The sequence below is a fragment of the Mus caroli genome, chromosome 15 (assembly GCF_900094665.2).
Source record: "Mus caroli chromosome 15, CAROLI_EIJ_v1.1, whole genome shotgun sequence".
NCBI classification, from domain to species: Eukaryota; Metazoa; Chordata; class Mammalia; order Rodentia; family Muridae; genus Mus; species Mus caroli.
In genome coordinates, this window is record NC_034584.1 from 32,299,105 (window position 1) to 32,322,258 (window position 23,154).

The following is a 23,154-nucleotide window of genomic DNA, read 5'->3' on the forward strand; positions in this document are numbered from 1 at the left end:
GGGGGGGGGCGCAGGGGGGGCGCATGGGTGCCTGTGCAGAGTGTTTGCTTTTAAAAACATGAAGTCTAGCCGGGTGTGGTGGCGCACACTTTTAATCCCAGCACTCGGGAGGCAGAGGCAGTCGGATTTCTGAGTTCGAGGCTAGCCTGATCTACAAAGTGAGTTCCAGGACAGCCAGAGCTATACAGAGAAACCCTGTCTCAAAAAACCAAAAAAACCAGACCAATCCAAACCAAAAAATCATGAAGTCAAGAGATAGCAAGACTAGGTTCAGAACCATGCAGCAGGCTGGGAGGCTGCTGCCCTTCTCCCATCTGACCCTGGGCAGGACTCCCAGCCCCGACTTCCTGTACATAAATTTTGAAACTTTAAAAAATTTTTTTTTTGTAGAGAATGAAATATTTAAATATAAGGAAAAAAAGAAAATGAAAGTGAAGCAGAGAACCCCTAGTGAGCTAGCTCCCCAAGACTACACAGCTAAGAGCGGCAGGCAGACAGGATTAAAGGGCAGGGGTTCTTGTCCAGCATGGTGGCCCATGCCTTTAATCCCAGCACTTGGGAGGCAGAGGCAGGCAGATTTCTGAGTTCGAGGCCAGCATGGTCTACAAAGTAGTACCAGGAAAGCCAGGGCTATGCAGAAAAACCCTGTCTCAAAAAACCAAAAAAACAAAAACAAAAACAAAAACAAAACAAACAAACAAAAAAACCCCAAAAAACCAAACACTTGCTCTTAGCAAGTCCACCATGGTTCATGCAGCCGTAGGCATAGACACAGACACAAGCCTGAAGGTGGAGTTTGGCGAGCCTTTCTGAGGGCTCTCAAGCCTATGGGATTTGGTTCAGGTGTCATGAAGAGCTATCTTCTGCTCCCCGACAAATGCACAGTGGTATATACACATGGTGCGCGCGTGCGTGTGTGCGTGTGTGTGTGTGTGTGTGTCTCTGTGTGTGTGTGTGTGTCTGTGTGTGTGCACGCGCATGCGCGTTTCACACTGAACCTAAGGTCCAACTGCAGGCTTTCCACATCTCCTTCAGTCAAGCCTTTCAAAGCTACTGCTTTGCCCTCTAGCACTTTATTATTTTAAAATCACAATTCCATGGCTGACTAGGAAGCAGTTCTTGGGTTAACTACATTATCCTGAAATGAGGCCATCGGTCTTTTTCTTCTAAAGTATTTATGTTATAATCGCCTCACTTGTTTCTAGATTCAGCTTCCTCTCTAGTTGTGTGGATGCTCTCTACTCTCTACGGACAGATGAGCTTTCTCAAAGAACTCATTCTTTCCGAAAACCATTCAGCGGTCGAAGCGTCGTGGTACTGATTGCTTAGCATGCGCATGCCCCAGATTTGGTCTCTAACACCGGAAAGCAAACCACACACAAACGAGCAAAATTATGCATAGCCAAAAGATGGGAACATCCCCATAGTCAACAGGAAATGCATCAAAAAAGGTGGCTTAGATACACAATGACATACTATATCCTAAAAAGAATAAACGTGTGATTCACACTTCAACATAGAGAGACCCTGACAGCATCCCACTGCCTAACAGGAGCCAAGAGGTTCAATATCGCATGGCCACACTCACCTGCAGCACCTACAGTGGACAAGTTCTTACAGAGTAAGAGGGTTCACCGAGCGCCTGAAGACCGGGATTGAGTGGGGTCTCCATACTTTATGGGCACAGAGGCTCTGTTTGGGGTGACAAAAACCATTTGGTAATGAATGCTCTGAGTGTGAGAGGCACCATTTTACACAGAAAATGCTCATGCTACATGTAGGAGATGAAGGAGGGAGGAACTCATTCTCTAGAAGAAAACTCAGAATTCTCTCAGGCTTCCCAGAATCCACCTGACAGAACTGGGGCAGAACTCCTCCCTCTGACTGAGATGCCAGCAAAGCCAATGGAAACCAGGCTCTTCCCAAGCCCTGGCAGAGAACAGCCCTGAGAGCGGGCTTAATCTAGACTGGGGGGATCAGGACTAGTTTTATTTATTCAGGAAGACAGGGAGCCTTGCATTGGGGAGGATGCACAGTCCCACGGGCCTTGAGAGCTTTGCATCAGTCAGAGACGCAACAATCCTGTGGCATCCTTCATGCAATAATTTATGACCATGAATATTATTTATTTCTGAATTGGAGCTATAAATTCACCAGGGATTTCTGGCAAAGAGGTAATCTTCTCCAAACAAGGGTCTGTGGAGGAGGAGAGGCTATGTCTGAGCACTTACTCATCTCTACACTGAGTGTAAAGAGAAGTGTCTGCCGGACCACACTGTAAGTAGGTTTTCTTAAGTAGCTTTGAAAACGTACTCATTTTCTTGATCTTTAAAATGATTCTTGCTAATAATACAAAAATATATAATATGTATATATTATATAATTACATATAATTATATATTATTATATATAGTATAAATATAATATATATTATGCATAATAATATATCGATGTACATATCATATACACAATATAATATGTACTATATATACTGTATATATGTATTATATATACATATATTTCATCTATAAAATAATACAACTGCCAGCTTTAGTGAGAAGTAAATGGGAAGAGCACAATTTTAAATGTGCTTCTTTATGCCTAATGATTACAAAAATAACTAAAATATTCTGGCGGTTGTAGCCATGGAGACAGTGTTACCTCTAAGATGGAGAACCAACAACGTTGATGATGTAGAACCAGGCAGAAGGAAGACAGAAATGAAGGAGCTTAATTAGAATCTAGACATTCACTGCTGATCTTTTATTTTCCCCTATAAATGAACCTGTAACAGGTTAGGGTCACAGAGTGCCTGAAGGTGAGAGTGGTTTTCAGTCTAGCAAGCCAGAAAAAAGCTTCAGTCTATCAGAAGTCACAGCAAGTGATCCCTCCAGAGTCTGCAGGTGACATGAAACCCTAGCAGAGCTTCGTGTCACCTGTCCTTCAGAGTTGTGCTTGGTCATCCTCAGATCCAGAATTCTCTTTGCTTTTTTTTTTTTTTGAGACAGGGCCTCTCTCTCCGTAGACCCTGAACTCAGAGATTCACCTGCCTCTGCTCTAGAGTACAGGGATTAAAGGCGTGAGCTTCCATACCTGGTAATTGAGAGTTTAAACTGTATTTTAAGTAAGTGAAGTGACAGCTGAGGTTGTAGCCCTGGTGGGTTTTGTGGTGGGAAGAGGAAGCTGAGGCGAGGAGCCCTGGATTGGTCAGACACAGCCTCCAGTGGGCAGGAGACAGTATTCAGGTGCATAGTTCCAGTGTGAGCTGCAGAGAAGAGCTGGGATTCTCATTAATAGTCCACTCACATTAAATTTTTAAAAAAATATTTGGGATTCATTTTAAGAGTATATTTTATTTAACCAAAATGTATCTAACAGTATTATTATTTCAACATGGCGCTGCTTAGAAAAATCATTATGAGAATCTTGATAAAATTGATAAATATTTGCAACTTAGTATATATTTTATGACACAATCTAATTTGGGCTAGCCACATTTCATATAACATATGTGACCAAACTGGACATAGGAAATAGTAAGAAACACAACTTAACCAATCCTGGAAACCATCCCCTCTGTCCTTCACTCTGTGAGATAATATTCCATGTAGTAGTTAAGACAGTAAGGCCCTCCCCTCTGTCCTTCACTCTGTGAGATGATATTCCATGTAGTAGTTAAGACAGTAAGGCCCTCCCCTCTGTCCTTCACTCTGTGAGATGATATTCCATGTTGTAGTTAAGACAGTAAGGCCATCCCCTCTTTTCAGTTGACAGTATGGTATGGGTAGAGAGGAATCCAGACAATGCCCTAAACACCCGAACCACCAACAGTAACATAAAGTCTTTCTTTTGTGAGGTTAGTTACAACACACGGAGTGCTATTACCCAATGTCCTTTCTGGATTCTCCTTGACACGGTCCTCTCCTTGGTCCTCTTTTGTGCTTCTAGTATGATCCCTAGAGAATAGGAACCACAGCTAGGATCTCTTGTCCGTTCTATGCCAGGAACCACTGAACGTCTGTTGACGGTATCTTGTTTAATTTCTGCATTTACAATAGCACGAGGCAGTCCTATAGGAATTATTTTGGTCCGTTTATGCAGATATACCCAAAACAAAACAAAACTCATAAACTTGGCAGCTTATCAACAACAAACCCATTCCCTACAGTCCCAGAAGCTAAGAGGTCAAAGACTATGATATTAGCAGAGCTGAGAGGGAGGAAGCAGGCCTGTTTGTCTAGTACTCAGGAGGCCAATGCTGGTAGAGAAAGAGTTCCTTCCAGGTCTCAAAGTGGGAGGCTGAGCAGCTGTCTGAACCACCATGTTCTTACCACCATGGTACAGTAGTTTGAACAGAGCATGTGGCTCACTCAATGGCTGAGTTATCAATCAGTCAATCAACAAACCAACCCAAGTGAGTAGACTAAGTGCCTTATGTAAGCAGCAGGTCAGTGCCCTGATACAACGGTCAAGGTGTCTTCACCCAGGCTGCCCTGCCATGCTCTGTGAGTATCGTTTGTTTGGCACTTGCTAAACCTCACCTCTAATGGTTGCTGGCAATTGCCTTGTGTATGGCTCCTCTCTCTTCAATCATGTAACCATTGGGTGGCATAGCTTGCTCCCTCCCCCAGCTTCCCTAGTAACCAGAATAATTTATTATTCACAATTATTGGCTCAGTCGATTCTAGCCTCTGGTTTCCTTTCTGCCTACACCTGTGCCCTGGTTTTATTTTTACAGTGCTCCTTTTGTTCTAAAAGTATTCCAATTTGGATGATAAATTATGCATCATGTTTATCGCATAGACAAGCCCTCAGCTTGGCCTGCTCAGCTATGCCCTGTTAGCTACACCCGGAACAGCTGCCTTTGGAAAACAATGGGCCTGGCAGCCATCGGTCCTGATGCCCAATGTGGAACACAGAGAACTTTCTCATGAAGCACACTACCCATGATGCATCTCTCTAGGCTCTAGGCTCTACCATCCCCCACCAGCCTCTTCCCTTCTGTCCAAATCACTCCTTCCTTCATTGTTCCCAGTGCTCTTGCCAGCTGCATCCTACATCCTCAGGTGACTCAGGACATAAAGTAAAATTTTCTTTCACCAGTGAAAATATACGGTGGTGGCAGGTTCTCTAAGGTCAGATGATAGTGTGAGCTCAGACGGTACCACCAATAGGATGGGAAAAAGCAAAGCAAAGCAAAACAAACAAACAAACAAACAAACAAACAAACCAATTTCCAAACACACTATGTGTATGGAGGTTTCTAACAGTAGGGACCTACCAGACTTGTGTAAACTCAGTTTCCAGATCCTTTATCTTGAGAATTTTACAGAAAGTCTGGTCCACTGTTTGAAGGAAGGAACCTGGTGGGAAATAGCCCCTTGGGTGGTAAATGTATAAGAGGCCTCGAATCAGCCCAGCTGGGGCCGCCATGCTTGCTTCCAGAGCAGGATAGGCGTGGTTCCCAGCAGCACAGGACTGTACTGGGGTCCTGTAAATAGCGCCACTGTGAGGTGGTGAGGAGCAAATATAGCCTAGAATTGTAAAACCTCCGAGGAGGAAATTGGGAAAGCCCTGGGGAGTCCTGAATAAGAAAGACACTTAAAGAGAGCACCACTGTTGCCTTTGATTGTGCTGATCTCTGTAGCCTAATTTATTGAGATAGTGCCAACATATACAGGGGTTATCTCTTCTGAACACAGACACTGGCTTGCCTGCTAATACAGTGTATGGGATTGCTACAGAATTAACTAAAAAAAGGATGCAACTTTCTTTGTGCCCAGTATGTGGCATGCTTCTTCAATGTGCACCCTATATGGGCTACACTGAAGGAGATTTCCTATTAAGAATCTAGCTCAATACACATGGAGTGTTTTTTTTCAGGATTATTAAATTTATCCCATTAGAAACTCTCCCATGCAATAAAGGATTGGCGCTGACTCACCCCGACAATAAATTAGCCTACAGTCCACAGCTGTCTTTCCAATAAATGTGCCTCTAGTAGTTTCTGGAAAGATCAGCACAGTCAGAGGCAATGGCAGCCCCATCTCTTAGTTTCTGTCTTTTCCTTCGGATCATGAACAACCTCTTTCCAATTAATGCCAGTGCCCCCTTTCCCATCCCGTTTCCCGCTGGTTCCATGTCAATATTTACATATCCCACTCACGTCTGCTGTTTACCTGCAGTGGCCTACAAGCTCTCATCAAACAGCACCGTATTTTCCTCTTTTCCATGATTCATGCTGTCTCTGATAACATTTCCTTTTCAACAGGAAAAGCTACTTTCCGAAGTCAAACGCCAGTCTCCATTTTACAAAAAGGACAGACTGACCATTCAAGGTAAGCTGTAAGAATCCCTACCAAAGCTGCTGGTCCCTTTGTCGTCACGGCTTAACTTTTAGAATCTCTCTGGACGTAAATCTGGTTCCTGCCCTGACCTCTCTCTCACAGAGCTGAAGAGAGGCATGCCACCTTCTCACCTGCAGCTCCCTTTCCCAGAGAAGGAGGAAGCACAGAGGAAACTGGGAAGAGGAGGCTGTCGTCTTCCTCCCGCACCTGATGAAACTGAGGCCCAGCACCCCCAGGGTCATTTCCTATGTCAGGCTATTACACTTGTTTTCTTTCTCTATGACTCCACTTCTAAATGGTGTCCAGGTTTCATTTTTTTTTTTTTAAATTTTAAAAATACATATTTTCTGTTTTGAGATTATAATTATATCATTTTCCTCTTTCCCCTTTCTCCCTTCCACTTCTACTCCCAATTCAAATTCAATTTATCGATTTATCTATCTCTTGCTCAATCTGTAGAATATTACTTGTATGTTTATGTTTTTAGGGCTTACTCTTTTATTTAAGACAGAGTCTCAGTATAGCTGTGAACTTGCTATGTAGACCAGGCTGGCCTCAAACTCAGAACTACTCCTGCCTCTGTCTCCTGAGTGCTGGGATTGAAGGCGTGTAACACCGCACCCCAGAAAACTTTTATTATACTATTTTTCCCCTCTCTAGTCACGATGATTGGCCTGGCCTTCATTTACAGGCTGGCACAGCTGGGACTCGGCAGGCCGGCACACCTGGGACACGGCAGGCCTGCCATATGCTCTGGGCAAGTGCATGTGATCCCACCTCTTCTCTAATACCTTCCTCATTTCCAAACCAGCAACTCTCCCAGCGACCAGAGCAGATTTTTCAAAACCTCCTCTTTGCTCACAGGCACAGCTAACTCACCATTGTTTTCAGGGTCAAGCCGACCTTATTAGTGACTTTACAATCTGGCCCAACTTGCCTTTCAAAGCCTCTCACCATTCACTCCTGCCCTGGCCATAGAGGGGCAAACTTGCTAGCTAGGCCCCCAAGCCCCTCACCCTCACTGAGTCTCCTCTGGTGCTTCAGTCTACCCTGTCCCTGACACTAACTCTCAAGGAACCTGCATCAGGGCAGATTGTCACTGAGCAGCATGTCCTAGATGTCAGCTACGGCCCTGAACCCTTTCTGTGACGTTCCTCTCTCTTTGAAAGGCATTAGCCCACTCAGTAGCAGGAAGAACCAGCTTTAACCCAGGCCTGCACCAAGCACCAGGTGTCCCGACTCACCTGCACCACAGCATCTGTTTCTCTCAGTTGTCTCTCACTTGGTGCATGCACCTGCCATGCCTTGAACTGCTACACCAGTGCTTGCAGACTTCCTCCATGGTTACAGATGGATGGGCCTTCATGAGATTGTGCACTCCACAGTACAAGTGGTTTGCATGCAACTGTGTCCAGCGCAGTGCTGACATGCAGGGTGCGCAATTGTTATTTTGGAATTTGAACGTACACATCCAAGAGATGCAATTGGAAGAGTTCGATCTAACTCTGAACCCAAGAGTTGAGTCCCATGTAGATGTCGGGGCTCTTTTACTAGAAAGTACAATTCCATTGGCTTCAGTAGATGTCAGGGAAGCTACACCTCCATTTCTGTCTCTAACCTTCTCTACAGGTTAATATTTACAGCACACTTACAGGAATCTGGCTTTATAGTATTTATGGCAACCATCTGCAAATCAGCCAGCCAAACACACGGGCAGCAACCTCCCACATCCTCAACAACACCATTGCTTAATCTGAAATGCTTCTCGGAAGACAAAGAAGCATTCATAAAATGAAACAGTAGTGACTACTACTAGTAATGAGATAGGTTTACAGCAACAAGTCTAGCTGATTTACATGGTATTGCTATGCCAATGGCTGGGAGCAGTTCTCACAAAGATGCTCGCTGAAGCCCATGCCCCGAGTCAGAGTGGCCCTCAGTGTGTTTAAAGACAAGGGTACCAAGGGAGAAAGAAGAGAAGGCAGAAGAGGGAATGGAGATGGAAGAGGAGGAGAAAGGAGAGGGAGAGGAGGAGGGGGAAGAGGTGAGAGGAGGGCATAAGTTGGGAGGAGGGATAGGGACTGCCCTAAATCTCTTGACATATAGAAGGGGGACGACATTGGCAATAAAAGGGAGACGTGACACTATATTACTTTCTGGAAATGTTCACCTGAACTGAAGGAAGCTCTCAAGTGCACAAATGGAGACTTGCCTGCCTTGTGGGTAGAGAAGCGATGTTTCCCTTTCTTCCCTTGCCTCAATCCAACCACACGACCAAGGGTTCAGGAAACCAAAGTTCTAAACCTACATAAACATCCCCGAAGAAGACCCGCCCCCTCCAAACAAATAAATAAGCAGCAGCTGGATTTCACATGGCAATTCCAGGGCGACAGCCATTCCACATGACACATGCTAACTGTGAGCTGGCGTCAGAGCTTACCCAAGGTGAGAGAAGTGTACCATTGATGGGGCAAATCGGGGGTGAGCTGGGCCACATTCCTGTAGAAGTAAGGCCAGCAATTGCTCTCCCTTGGAATTCAACTGAGAGCTGATTCCACACCTGATTTCTGATGCAGAGATTCCCAAGACAGACACCAGATTCCCAGGGGTGGCTTCAAATCAAGAAGGTGACCAATTGCAGAACTAGTCTGTGGCTATGAGGAGATGTCCCAAGGGCTGTTGAGTGACATCACACAGACTGGGCCCTGAAACAGAACAGCTCATCCCAGCTCTCCATGCAGAACACCCCGGCTATTGACAATCTGTCACGCCAAGAACACATAGCCTGAATTTTCCACTCCTCCCACGCAGCTTGGCTGGCCTGGCTAGCAACGGGTTTTATTTTTACAATGATTATCACCCTGCAGCATTACCTCCTGGCCGAGGGGCTCAGAGGCAGCTGGAAACAAGAGCCAGCTGGGAGCCCAGCAGAGCAGTGGCCAGGGATCAGAGCCTCCTGCGCTGGGAAGGGGGAAAGCACTGGCCAGAGGCCATGCTGCTGACTATTCTGGGAAAGACAGATGCTGAGGAGCAGGCAGGGATCTCATTCGCCCTAGGGGCAATGCAAACTGACCTTTGGATGGGAGTGACTGAGGCTCCCCGGGGCAGCGCCTATCTTAACCAGCAATGACTTGCTCCTTTGGCTACATGGAGAAAGTGCCCAAATCAGTGAACTTCCACTATGAGTACTGGCCGCTTCTTTCAAGTGCACAGAGCAGCAAACTTTATACCAAGTTCTCATAGGAGGGGGCTGTGCTCTGTCCTGGGACAGGCATCTCACTTGGCATCAGCAGCATTTCACTTCAAATGGGTCATGATGCCCTGAAAAGTTTGCACTCATGAATATGAAAACCATCGCCTATTTATCCTCCTGCTTTGCCTTACTTCTTTACCAGCTTGGCCCTTTTTTCAAAGGCACCACAGAGATAAGCCCAGGGCTAGGTCAGGGCACATCGCCATAAATCTCAGTTAGCAGGGAACAAACGCAGTCTTCCTTTTATAGCTCCCGGCCTGGTGCTGGGTCTCCTTCCTCCTGGGAGCTGTGAGAAGTTTGAACAGATGTTGGATTCAGGGGAGGGATGCCTTACTGCAGCTCCATTTACTTCCTGCAGCAGGAACCCTTCTCATTGCCTTGGGAGCAGGGGGGAGGAGAGGGGGAGGGGAAGTGTGTGTGGGGAGACACTCTTCCAGCGTTACTGCTACCTGGGAGGAGGGACAGGTCAGAGATCCCAGTTCTCATGAAGCATGATGAATTAGAAACAGAATGTGGGGCACCCCGAATGCCTTCTAGTTTCCAAAATTAGGTCAGCAAATTTGCCAGAGCAGGAGCCTTGTTTCCGGGTGCTCTAAGGAGGCAGGTGGGCAGCTCATGCAGACAGCTGTTAGTGTGCCTCTCTTACAGGTGCCTCTGCTTAGAATGAAGGGATGCGGAAGCTACTCTGGAGGACCTCTCTCTGACACTGAGACCCAGGCCATCTACTCCTCCAGTATTTATACTAAGGATTGAATCGTGTGTGCTTGGGGCATTATAATAAAAGCTCCCCACAAAACCACTTAGATGAAAATAAATACATTAAGCAAATCTCCCAATCACAAATATTGACTGAGAACTTAAAATGGCCAGTAGAATACAAAACAGATCCTTGCTCTTCAGAATTTATTGTTTAGTCAGAAGTGACAGAGATATTTAAAGATGTGGCTAAGCAGGGACTTACTTGTTCCCCAATGGTCAGTTTGCCCTTCTTATTTTTATTCTCTCTCTCTCTCTCTCTCTCTCTCTCTCTCTCTCTCTGTGTGTGTGTACCCGTGCACACACATATGTGTGATTGTAGAGGTAGAGGTCAGAGGATAATCATTCTTCAGGAACCATCTACCTTGTTTAATGACACAATCTCTCACTGGGACCTGTGGCTCACCCATAAGGCTAAGTTGATTGATCAGTGTGTATCAGGTTTATTAATATCTATGTGTGCCTGCAAGGTGAAAACATTCAAGATGGAAACTTTATCCAAAGGTAGAGTGATTCAGGTCCAAAAGACCAGGAGTCCAGTGTTTGGACTTCCATGTGGGGCTTATTTTGCCTGGCCACTTGGCTGGGCCACTGTATTTGATGGAACAGTATGCTGGATGTTTCTGTGAGGTGTCTGAAGGGGATCAATATTCACACTGATACACTAAGTAAAGCACAAGACCTTCCCCACATGGCTGGGCCTCATTCAACCATCCAAACACCAGAGGAGGACAGGAAATGAACCTCCTGCCCCCAACTAGTAGGAGAGAGTTCCTCTCACCTGACTGCCTTCAAAGGGAGAAAATAGCATTTTCCTTTCCTTCAAATGTAAACAGAAATGCTGTCTTTCACCATTACTCTAGGTTTCCAGCTTGCCTGCTTACTCTGCAGATCTTGGGGCACATGTGCCTCCGGCACCACACTCTTCCATTCCTTACAACAGAGTGCCCCCTCCCCATGCATGTGGAATGTCACAGTTTCAATATGTGTACACACACACACAAGCACAGAGATACACTCACATATACACACATGCACATAGACATTCTCTCTCTCTCTCTCTCTCTCTCTCTCTCTCTCTCTCTCTCTCTCTCACACACACACACACACACACACACACACACACAGTTGAGAGCCCTTAGGTAGGTGTTCAAGTAGAGAATCCTAGAAAGAATCAGCTATGACTCTGGAGTTGGGGATTGGGTTTAAAGCTGGGTCTAAGCAAGCCAGTAAGTACCGTTTGAAGCTGTAAGAGTCAGTAAATGGGTTGCATTTACTGGGATAATGACTGTGGTCAGAAAAGAAGTAACATGATGTTTTGTGTCCCCCAACTATTTCAAGAGCAAGGATGTGTTAGGAGGAAAGCAAAGATGCCATTATGAAGCCAAGGGGACAGCCACTCAAAGGAGGGGTGGCCTTTACCAAGCACTGCTCCTGTAAATGCCACTGTGTGGCAAAAGTACCCCTGAAGAACTGGGTTAAGGAGCAAATGTGAGGAACAGAGCAGGGCCTGGCACGTGTGCCCCATGTCCCAGGTCACTTTCTGTTGCTGTGTTTTGACATCATGGCAAAAGGCAAGTTGGGGAGGGAGGGGCTTATTTGGCTTATTCATCCCCATCACAGTCCACCACTGGGAGACACAGAGGCAAGGGCTCATGAAGGGGGGTGTGGAGCAACGGCTGTGGAAGAACACTGCTTACACTGGCTTGCTCAGCCTGCCTCCACAGACCATCCAGGACCATCTGCCATGAGGTGACCCCTCCCACAGTGGCTGGACCCTCCTACTCATCAATCAAGACATTGCCCCACAAGCTTTCCCACAGGCCAATCAGATGTTGACAGTTTCTCAGTTGACACTCCTTCTCCCATGGGACCCTAGCTCTTGTTAAACTGACAAAAATCAAATCCACTTAGGAAGACCTTTGCTCTAAGGGGGTGCGGGACAAGAGAATCACTGGCAGGGAAGGAGGGTCCAGAGAAAGGCTATGGCCTTGATCTTGAAAGGATTTCCCCCCCCCCCCCATCATGTTAATACTATGATTAGCTGCCATTTCTGGAGCACTCCACGGTGGCAGGTGCTTTACATGTGACACTCTATTTAATCTCAAAGGCTTTGCAGAGTAGATGCTAATGCCACCGTGGGAGGAAACAGATGTTAATAGAAAGTGAGAAATATTACAAAGCCAATCAGGAAGTGGCTATACCACAATTTAAAGCCATGTTGTTTTGATGAGTGGATTGCCGCATGATAGAGCCTGCCTCCTACAGGAAGTCCAGCTGAGGGAGGGGGGATAGTTGAGAACCACGTAAGGACATTGTACCCTGACCTACTTCCTGCATTAGAGAATAAGGTACCAAATACAGTCTCTTCACAGGTTCCCCTCTGCACAGTGCTCCAAGCACACAGAATTTACATTCCACCCAAAAGTCCAGCCTCCAGCACATCCTAGCTCCAAACTGGGCCAGAGAGAAGATAAAGTCCCGGCCTTTCCTATCAGGACCCTGTATGGATCCAAGAGCACCAGAAACATCTGCTGCTTTCTAGTTGCTGCCTGTACCGAGGGACAGTATGTGGAAATGGGGAACTGGGAAAGGCCAGCTGCCGTTCTTGGCAGTGAGAGCTACTGGGTCCTACAGCTCTTCTAAAAGCCCGGCATGCACAATAATCCAGATGGCATAAAAATTGGTGAGGCTTCAAGACTACAGATTCCTTTAAAGAGCAGGCACGAGTACCATCCCCAAGGGCAAAGTAAGAGGCTTCTAGGAACTTCTTTCATGTCCAGAATGAGATTTGATCATGCAGTTTGTAGGAGCTCGTATAATGAAGAGAAGCAGGATAAACCTGTGGTAAGGATCTGGGCATGAGGAAGAAGGTTTTCTAAACCCAGCCTTAGGATGACTACCAGCTCATACATACCAATAGGATGAAAATACCAATTCAAGCTAGGCGGTGGTGACCCACGCCTTTAATCCCAGCACTCAGGAGGCAGAGGCAGGCAGATTTCTATGGGTTCAAGGTCAGCCTGGAAACATGGTCTAGAGATCACGTTCTAGGACAGCAAAACAACCCTGTCTTGTCAAAGGAAGAAAGGAAGGAAGCAGGGGGTGGGGGACAAAGGAAGGAAGGAGGAAAACAGCAGAACTCAGGAGGCTACAGCATGGAGCAGGTTAGGAGTACAGAGAACTGTTCCGGAAGCACTGGGGCACCCTGGAAACACCCACATCAATCAGTGCCACACTGAACTGCGCGGAAGCTTCAGAGGCAGTTCAGCCACAGCCTAAGGCTAAGGTGCTGCAATCCCTCAATGCCCTGGAGCCCCTCCCCCTTGAAGCACACACTAACCTCATTTCGGTGCAGTTCCCACAGAGCTTGAACACTCAGTTGCCAAGGTCACAGTCACAGCAGAGCACACTGAGACACCACCACAAATGCTCTTTGGTCTACTGAAGCCGACCCATTCGCTGCTTACTCTCAGGAATTCTGGACGCTGGGAGAAAGCTGCTTTCCAGACAAATTGTGCTGTGCTCACAAAGATGTTCTTAAAATGTTTCTTGAGGGGAATTGATTGTTTCTCGTTATGACACAAGAAAACCAGAAATCTGTCTGTCTGTCATGAGAAAAATGAGCAATGGCTGGATAGCTAACCTGAACTTCTAAATTTGGAGTGAAATTTTGTGTGTCAACTTAGACATTTTTTAAAAATTGAAACTAGATTTTAAAAATACAATATATTCTGATAATAGTTCCCTCTCCCTCAACTCTTCTCATATCCTTCTCTCTTCCCTACCCACCCAAATCCATACCACTTCCTTCTCTCTCATTAGGCTACAAACAGGCATTAACAACAACAACAGCACCAACAGCAATAACAAAATAAGATAAAATAAGACCAAAGTCTTGCAGTTTCCTGGAATCCATGATTGATACTTCCTCGATGCCCAACAGACAGTCCTAATTGATCTCCCGCTTCATAAAGAAAGCTAATCACAGCTCCTGAGCTCCAGGCTTTTAAGCGAATAGTCTCTTGGTAGTTTTAGAACCTAGTAGTGGAAGGTTATCTTTCTTCCCCTGGAAAACCACCCATGTAAACTTTCCACTCATTCTGACCACACTTTACAAAACTAAACCAGCCAGCCGGATTAGCAGCACGTGGGAACACCCCGCCCCCATGTATTGCTGAGGTACCTTGAACATCCACCTGCACTCGGCTCTTTCATCAGTTCGGTTGTATGAAGGATTCCTAATTTTAATTCTAATAAAGACCTGAAGAAAAGTGTGTCCCTGTTTGTTTACATATATAAATTTAGAAGCACTGTGAAATCTCAAACAAAATTAGCCATGGTGGGTGGGGGAAGTGGAATCAGATAACCCAGTTAACAAAGGCTGAGTCACCTCCAGGCCAGGACTTTGGGGAATGCTGGCCAAAGGGGGAGACCACCACTGATGGGGACCCGCTGGCCAGGGACAGCGCTCAGACATGAGCAAAGACCATTAGCAGATTCACGATGTTCTTGTAATTGAATGTGAAGGACAGAACCTTGCAGTTCTGGAAGGTTCCTAAAACACCATTGCTATTTGAAGAAGAAACCAAGAAATGTCAGACCCTGGAACTGCACACACGGTGGCCATATGTTTTAGGAGAACACCAATGAGTTTTAAAACCCTGTTTTGTGTTCCCATGCTCCGCCGGGGCACCTAACTAGCCCTCTCTGCAGATTCTAGACTTTGGAGTAGCCAAAGGAGCATCGTTTGGCTGCCCCTAGAGATGCACTGTCTGTCACCTCTAAACAGCCAAATGTCATTCAGGGTAAAGAACAATGTCTGGTGTAGGAGACTGGCTCCCTCAAAAAAAAAAAATTCAACCCCATGTTGACAATATTATCAGGGCCCAAATTAGTGGAAGCATCACTTTCATTTCTGGATATTTCCCTGTCATCCAAGGTTTCCTAACAAGCAAGCTTCTATTCTCTGGCAACCAAAGTTACACTGAATAATGATTAAAAATGACAGATCCCCTATGCAAACTTGTTGGCTTCCTGCAAAGAAGCAGGCTGGCAAGTAGTTGCTATTTCTTTACCAAGAAAAAAAATAAAGTCAGAGCAAGTGAGTTGCCTGTGTGTGCCAGCTGTCATCTGGGACAACCGGGACTCTTGACACACTTGGCACACACTACAAACTTCCAAGGCTTCCTTTTTCTCTCAAGGCTCAGAGTAGAGGCAGCCACAGCCATTTTCCTGAAAGTCAGGGTTCCAAATAATTTCCAATACCAGTGTGCTTAATCTAAAACTAAATGTGACTTACTCTTCATGTGAGTTGCAGAATATATATATATATATATATATATATATATATATATATATATACTTTAGACTGCACTGTGCCTCAAGTTAAGATAATATGTTCACTGAGGTTTTAAACAACAATATGTATAATAATAGGGCTTCCATGTAACTCTCTGTTGTGGTGGGAATGTAAATGTTCACTCTGGCCTTCTGTGTTTGAACATTCATTCAGCGATGAAGATGTCTGGGAAGATTGTGCAAGCTTAAGGAGGCAGATCCTTGCTGGAGAAAGTGGATCACTGGAGAAAAGTCCCATGTCCTCTGTGTATCCTACTTCCATTTTGGGAGCGGGGGGAGGGGGGAGAGACAGGGGTGGAGGGAGAGGGAGAGAGGGAGGAGGGAGAGGAAGGGGGAGGGGGAGAGAGAGAGATTAGAGAAGAGGAGAGAGGAAAGAGAAAGAAGGGAGGAGAGAGTGAGTGTTGGGTGTGTCTCGTTATAGAACCCTAGCTGGCCTGTAACTTAGTTTATAAAACAGACTGGTCTTGAACTCACAGAGACTCACCTGCCTCTGTGTCCTAAGTGCTGGGATTAAAGGTGTACTGAATCTCCCCATCCTCCTCGTCCTCCTTGTCCTCCTCTTCCTCCTCTTCCTCATCCTCCTCTTCTCAGCAGAAGCAATGATCTGAGCTTTCCTCAGACAGTAGACTTTATTCTCTTAAAATGTGAATGTAAACCTGCCTGAAGTTGCTCCTTGTGGGTACTGGATCACAGCAATGGAAAACAGACTCCCCCAAATTAAATACTGCTTTGATTCCATTTGGACAAAGTAGCTGCTTCCCTGGCACTTTGTGGCTTTGATGTAGTCCCAATTCCTCCTATGAGAATTGTTTGCTTCTCTTGCTACACACCCTCCAGAGAATAAAACGTGAGCTGCGGCAGGCAGCGTGCAGATGGCAAAACCTACCACAAGGTACAGCTTCCAGGTTCGGGGAGGCAGTGCCTGGTGAGAACTGTGTTTGGCATAACCAAATAAGAGGTTTTGGTATTTCCTCGTGTATTTGAGACATATTCTCACTTTGTAGCCCAGGCTGGCTTTAATCTCACGATTTTCCTAAGTGCTGGGGTAACAGATGTGTGCCACCCCACCTGGTCACTCTGCAGACATTGCTCTAGCATTGTGGTACCTCCAGATGAGGAAGCACACAGTACATCATTCTTGGGACACAGAAGCCTGAAGTATAGACATAAAAGCTTTGTTTGTTTGAGAATTTGCTTAAAATAAATAGTGCCTGTTAGCAAACAGTCAGGCTTGTCTTGCCTCACCTCTTCTCTCCACTTACACTTGCCCACCCCCCACCCCTGCCCCATGATTATAAGATGAACATAGCAACAGCACTGGTTGTGTTTGCCTGCATTTATACCAAGTGGTCATGCTGGCACACTAGCAGGACATCAACACTCAAGGCCAATGCCTACAGGGACTGTTAGAGTAGACTCCATGTGGGTGAAGAGCTTAATTTTGTAAACCATTTCAGTGACTATTTTGAAAAGAGATGGCCAAGGCTTCAATGAGGTAATTTTGGATAGATGAGACAAGAAACATAGCAAGTTAGTGTAGCTAGAGCCTCCTGCTTCTGGGTCCATTCAAAACACTCCCAGAAGACGCCTCTTCCCAAGAAGTGTGGGTGCGTTGAATGCATACCCCAGCCACACCCGAAATGCTCTCTGTGGCAGGAACTGGAGTGGCCTCACTGAGGACAGACATCCCAGCCATCTACAGGATCTTCCACAGAGAGATAGTTTGATGACAACTGTGTGCCGGAGAGAGTATGAGCAAGGCAAGGGCTTCTCTTCTTGTTCAAAGCCTCATCTTTTGCTTCTACTTAAATGTAAAGACTTGGGAGGGAGGCCATGTTCTTCTAAGAGTTGCATACAGCATGAGAACAGAAGAAGGGACCTACAGGCAGAGATTCTAGGTGTTGAGACGGTGAAAGACCTATAGGAGTCGAGGATTCCAATTTTAGAAAGAATGCTACAGTCAACGTTGGGAAACATCTTCATTTTAATTAAATATTTATTTAATGTGTACGGGTGTTTTCTCTGCATGTGTGTTTTTGTACCACATGTATGCCTGGTGCCCAAAGAAGCCAGAAGAGAGTATTGAATCCCCTAGGACTGGAGTTAGAGACAGTTGTTAGCCACCATGTGGGTGCTGGGAATTGAACTAGGGTCCCCTGGAAGAGCAGCCAACACTCTTAACTGCTGAGCCTCCACTCTAGCCCCAGGAAACATATCTCTCCACGGAAAGGTTGATGACAAATTAAAAGCAACAAGAAGTCTCACAGTCAAGAAACATGTCATGTTTCATTCACTGGATACATGCATTTACTGAGGTGTATTCTGCAGAGCCAGCCTGCCACAGACACCAGGTGGGAAGAGCTGACAGGTCTGTGCTCTTAAAGACAGGATAGAGGAATAGCATTTTCTAAGCAACTCATACACTTGTTAAAACAGCTTATTGAGACACTCATTCCCTTGGCTCAGCCATTTTTAAGGAAGGTGACAACCAACCAACCCCGCTGGTCACTTAGCTTACTGCTCCTGAGCCCCTCCCTCTTCCATGAGCAGCTTCTCTGGATTCTTGGGACTCAGCTCCATAACTTCTGACTTTAGGAGCTTTCTGTGCTATGACTCAAGCTGTATTAGCATCCATTTGTTCTCCTGGTACCTCTCTCATTCTGTCTCAGGAGAAGGCCTGACCTTGGATGCCACAGGTCTACCCTTGAGGTTCAGGGGCTCTCTTTCAATTTTGTTCATGCAATGAGTTTCTTGGTGCATAAATCTCCACTTGTGGTGTCATCTTGGTGCTTAAAGGGTGTGGATTCGGGAGCATTTCTGGTTCTCATGGTTCAGATTAGGGTGTTCAATTTTCAGTAACTTGCCTGAGGCCACGGAGTTTTATAGCAGTCTAGACTGGAACCTCTTCTAATTGAGAGGACTTGCTGATGTGAATTAATGAGCCTTCATCAGTTTAACACCCACATCAAGATCCAGCAGCTCATCTGCACAGGCCTCCACCCAGGAGCGTGGCATCCAAGTGCTAGGGGCAGGGTTCCTGGCATTGTTCTCTTTCCTTGGTTTGAGTAGCACATCGTCTCCTGGGCTAGCTCCTTCCTTTCCATCCCTTTGCCAGAGCCATCTACTGCCACTTAAGGTGAACAGTGGAACCACTCTTGTGTAAACGTCCCCATGCTGAACTCAAGCTGAACGTACATGTCGCCAGAAGATTTCCTACTTAGGGCTCTAGGCAGCAGGACAGTGGTGACACATGGGAGAGACTGTTGGATTAAGTTTGGAGTCTGCGTGAATCAGGAGCACCCACTGCCTGGATGAGCATCCTTAGCCCTGCCTGCTTGTGAGCATTACCTTAAGTTTTTAAGTACAGGGTCTACATTTGCATATCTGCAGTCAGACATTAGCAGTGGCACTGTACTTAAAGCTCTCTCAGTATTCTTAGGTGAGACCAATGTTTAATGTTCCTTTCTTAAACACAGAGCCAATGGTGTATATGGAACACATTTTTAAGTTTTGATCTATATTCATTCCTCCGAGGCTGATGGAAGATGATGGGGGTGCAGAGTCAGAGGAGGGAAGAGGCTTAAGGATCATGGGTCTGACTATTGCAGATGCCAACAAGAGCCTGATATGGCTCTCTCCTGAGAGGCTCTGCCAGTGCCTGACTAATACAGAAGTGGATGCTCACAGCCATTTATTAGACAGAGCACAGGGTCCCCAATGAAGGAGCTAAAGAAAGTACCCAAGGAGCTGAAGGGGTTTGCAGCCCCCTAGGAGGAACAACAATATGAACTAACCAGTACCCCCAGAGCGCCCTTGGACTAAACCACCAATCAAAGAAAACACATGGTGGGACTCATGGCTCTAGCTGCATATGTAGCAGAGGATGGCCTAGTCGGTCATCAATGGGAGGAGAGGCCCTTGGTCCTGTGAAGGTTCTATGCCCCAGTATAGGGTAATGCCTGGGCCAGGAAGCAGGAGTGGGTGGGTTGGGAAACAGGGGGGAGGGGGGATGGGATAGGGGATTTTTGGAGGGGAAACTAGGAAAGGGGATAAAATTTGAAATGTAAATAAAGAAAATATCTAATTAAAAAAAGAATAATGAAGAAAAAAAAGGATCATGAGTCTGACTCTTTACTGCATGCTCTTTGGGTGAAGCCAATTCCCTTGGTTCTCTCATCTAGCAATAAGAGTTTGATGCTGTTTACCACAGTGGTGGCAAGACATGACTAATTATGACGGTCATGGGATATTGCTTAGGCACAGTGGAAACACAATGGCAAGGAAAGGAATTTGAATAATTTCCTCTTAATCATTGCCAAGCAACCCCCGATGATTTTCTATAGCGCTGGAGTGGAGTGCAGTGACTCACGGAGCATCTTACACTCACCCATCACCATGGAGACTCTGCCATCCTCTGTACACCCACGTAACACCTTAAAAAAAACAAAACAGAAATCATAGAATCTAAATAAAAAACTATATTTGTTGATTTGTGTATGGGAGGAGAGGCACACACAGTGTGCACACAGAAATCAGAGTGATTCCCAGGAGCTGCTCTTCTCCCTGTACCACACAGGTCCCGGGGACTGAGTCAGGAAGCTATGCTAAGTGGTGAGTGCCTTTTCCTGCCAGCCTGTCTCACCAGCCCCTGTGTAATAGTCTGAAGTTTGTTTGGTACACATCCATGAAGCTGAAAATCTCTAGTTAGCCAATCACTCCCTAGGAACAGGTGTACCCGGACTTAGATGTGGTGTCTACATTAAAGAAATAGCAGAACAGAGCACACTTTTACTTTATGAAGTTCGGGAATAAAACCTTCCTTCATGTTCTGTAACTTACTCTTGGAGGAGAAGGGGGAAATTAATATAAGATAAAGGAATAAGTCTGAAAAGGTCAGCGGGGAAATGTGAACTAAGTTTTGAAATTCTCACAGTAACTTGTGCATTATGGAAAGGTACCTCTCTCCTGTGACGCCTCATCCTCCATGTCTCTGTGGCCAGCCTGTAGGTCAGCCGCCACTCAACACTGTGTCTCTTCTGTAAACTGAATGCTCCCCTAGGCTTCCTAAGAAGACAAAGGCAGTATGTTCCCTAAGCGTTATGGCCTACTTAGGTGGCCAGATACTAAAGTCCGACAGCCTTAATCTTTAGTTGGCTATTCACACTGAGGGATCTGCATGAACTGTGCTGAGAAGAAGCTACTTGCTCAGAGTTGATTCTGATTGTAAGGATCTGGACAGGTAAGGTGTCTCCTTGGAACCAGTGATCTATGTCTACAACAGTTTGCAATGATGCTACATGGTCCACCATATTGGTTTGGTGTTGGGATTGTGACTTCATAATTTACTCTCCTAAAGACAAGATATACCTTGATGCTTACAGCAGATAGTGCAGGACCTGCACCCTTCTGTTGTGTGCTGAGCAGCTGTGAGCTTTTGAAGCACCAGATGCTTGTGAGTTCTTTGTAGTTCGGATCCTTACAGACTTGAGGAGGTGAGGAAGTGCAGGTAGCGCTCCAGGTTTCCTTGGTATGAATTAAGAACCACTGGGGAAGTTTTAGAAAGAGGTGAATTTCATACCCTAATCTATAGATTCTGGTCCAAAAATTCTGAATTCAACTCAGGAATCACCTCCAGCCCAGAGAGGGTCTGTTGGTAGATGCTGTAGTTCTTCTCTAAGGCTCCTGGGAAGATCCAACCAAGGACTCTTGGGTCACCTCAGGCTGGCACTCCTCACTGACCCAGCAGTTGGGATTCGGTGGAGATGCAGTAATTTGAAGATCTCTGCATCTTTCTTTCCTCCAGACTTAACCTAGACTGCTTCAAGGGCCTCTGGGAGCACATCCCTTGATTCTGGAGATGTCATCCTGTTAGCATCTCCAGACCTCCTTTCCTATTAGGCTAGCCTGGCACCTCACCAAGATACTTTCAGAGTCACACAACTGGGAATATCCCATTTCACAGTGTCGTACGGCTAACTTCACATTGCCAATGGGTTTTACAGCTTTCTTCTTAAAAAGCTGGGAAGCGATAAACGGCCCTTGGAATGGGTAAGAAGGGAAACATAGACCCCAGACAATCCTGTTGCACGGGCAGATAAAAGGATCCTACTTGTCTTTTGAGACCTTCTAAATCCTGGAGTAAATCAGCCTCAAAACTAAAAGATGGCAGGTGTGTGCAGGGCATGGTGGAAAGGAAAGCAGGTACTAAAGCAGGTACTAAGGAGAGCAGCAGAGCCCCGTCTCATCCTGAATCGCATCTACAAACAAAGCTGCTCAGTTCTGCTTCAGGGGACCTCACTCTCTCCTTTAATCTTGTTTCCACACACTTCACACATATTTATTGTGCTCTTACTTTGTGCATAAAATAACACACATCTCAAAAATCAAAAGATTATTTTTGACTAACCAAGAAGCTAGAGCCCACTAATTTCTGATAACTAGTAGTGTTTTGTTTTGTTTTGTTTTGTTTTGTTTTGAATGAAGTGATTGGAAATCGTAGGCAAAGATCTCCGAGAAGACTTTTAGAATAACAGAGAAACTTCTGAACAAGGAAACAAAACAACTCTTCCAGTAGCGGTACCTCACACTAGAGGGCCTTCACAGCCCAACAATTCCCAGCAGGCATCAGAAGCCAAGGGTGGCTTGAAGGCCCCTTCTAAGCTCTATGTGGCTTTGAAGTGCTCCTGTGAAGAGATGGGGTCACCGTAACTAATGCTGCAAGCAGATCCCTTAATGAAAACGTGCAAAGAAACCTGGCATAGGCTTTAAATAGCCATAAAGAAGGCTTTACTGATGCCTATAGAACTGAAGTGCCGATGATGGCTCTACCAATACCTGTGCTCCCGGACTGAGCTCCCAGGCTGTGCTCCCAGGCTGTGCTCTCAGGCTGTGCTCCCAGGCTATGCTCTCATGCTGTGCTCCCAGACTGAGCTTCCAGGCTGTGCTCCCAGGCTGTGCTCCCAGGCTATGCTCTCATGCTGTGCTCCCAGGCTATGCTCTCATGCTGTGCTCCCGGACTGAGCTCCCAGGCTGTGCTCCCAGGCTGTGCTCCCAGGCTGTGCTCCCAGGCTGTGCTCCCAGGCTGTGCTCCCAGGCTATGCTCTCATGCTGTGCTCCCAGACTGAGCTTCCAGGCTGTGCTCCCAGGCTGTGCTCCCAGGCTATGCTCCCAGGCTATGCTCTCATGCTGTGCTCCCAGGCTGGTAATAATTGAAGAAGGTCTCAGCACACAGAGGCACAACAGAATAAGGTGTTTTTGTTTGGATGAAGTGGTAATTGACAGCTCTCTGTGAACAAGTTCCAAAAGCCCCCTCACCCCCAACAACCAACAGTAATCCAGCTTGCCTATGTGCCTTCACCAAATTATCCCCTATGTATTGAATACCCGTCCCCAGAGCCTCACCTGCTTGCCAAGGATTCTAGGGCCCATCTCAGCAAG

At 46.1% G+C, this 23,154-nt stretch overlaps 1 protein-coding gene and 1 pseudogene across 12 annotated transcripts in view; one reads left to right on the plus strand and one right to left on the minus strand.

Annotated features, from left to right (window-relative positions):
- The window catches only part of LOC110310806, a 4,102-nt pseudogene extending 2,477 nt beyond the window's left edge, over positions 1–1,625 (plus strand).
- The window catches only part of Ncald (neurocalcin delta), a 414,228-nt gene that overhangs the window by 57,770 nt on the left and 333,304 nt on the right, over positions 1–23,154 (minus strand). Inside the window, exon 2 of one of the 12 annotated variants that reach the window (XM_029469817.1) lies at positions 20,105–20,150. The exons of 10 other annotated variants lie outside the window; for them this stretch is intronic. The gene's annotated coding sequence lies outside the window, so the exon portion shown is untranslated. Of the gene's footprint in view, positions 1–1,588; positions 1,669–20,104; positions 20,151–23,154 lie in introns of those variants that run through there. One more of the 12 variants, XM_029469815.1, reaches the window with a different exon arrangement.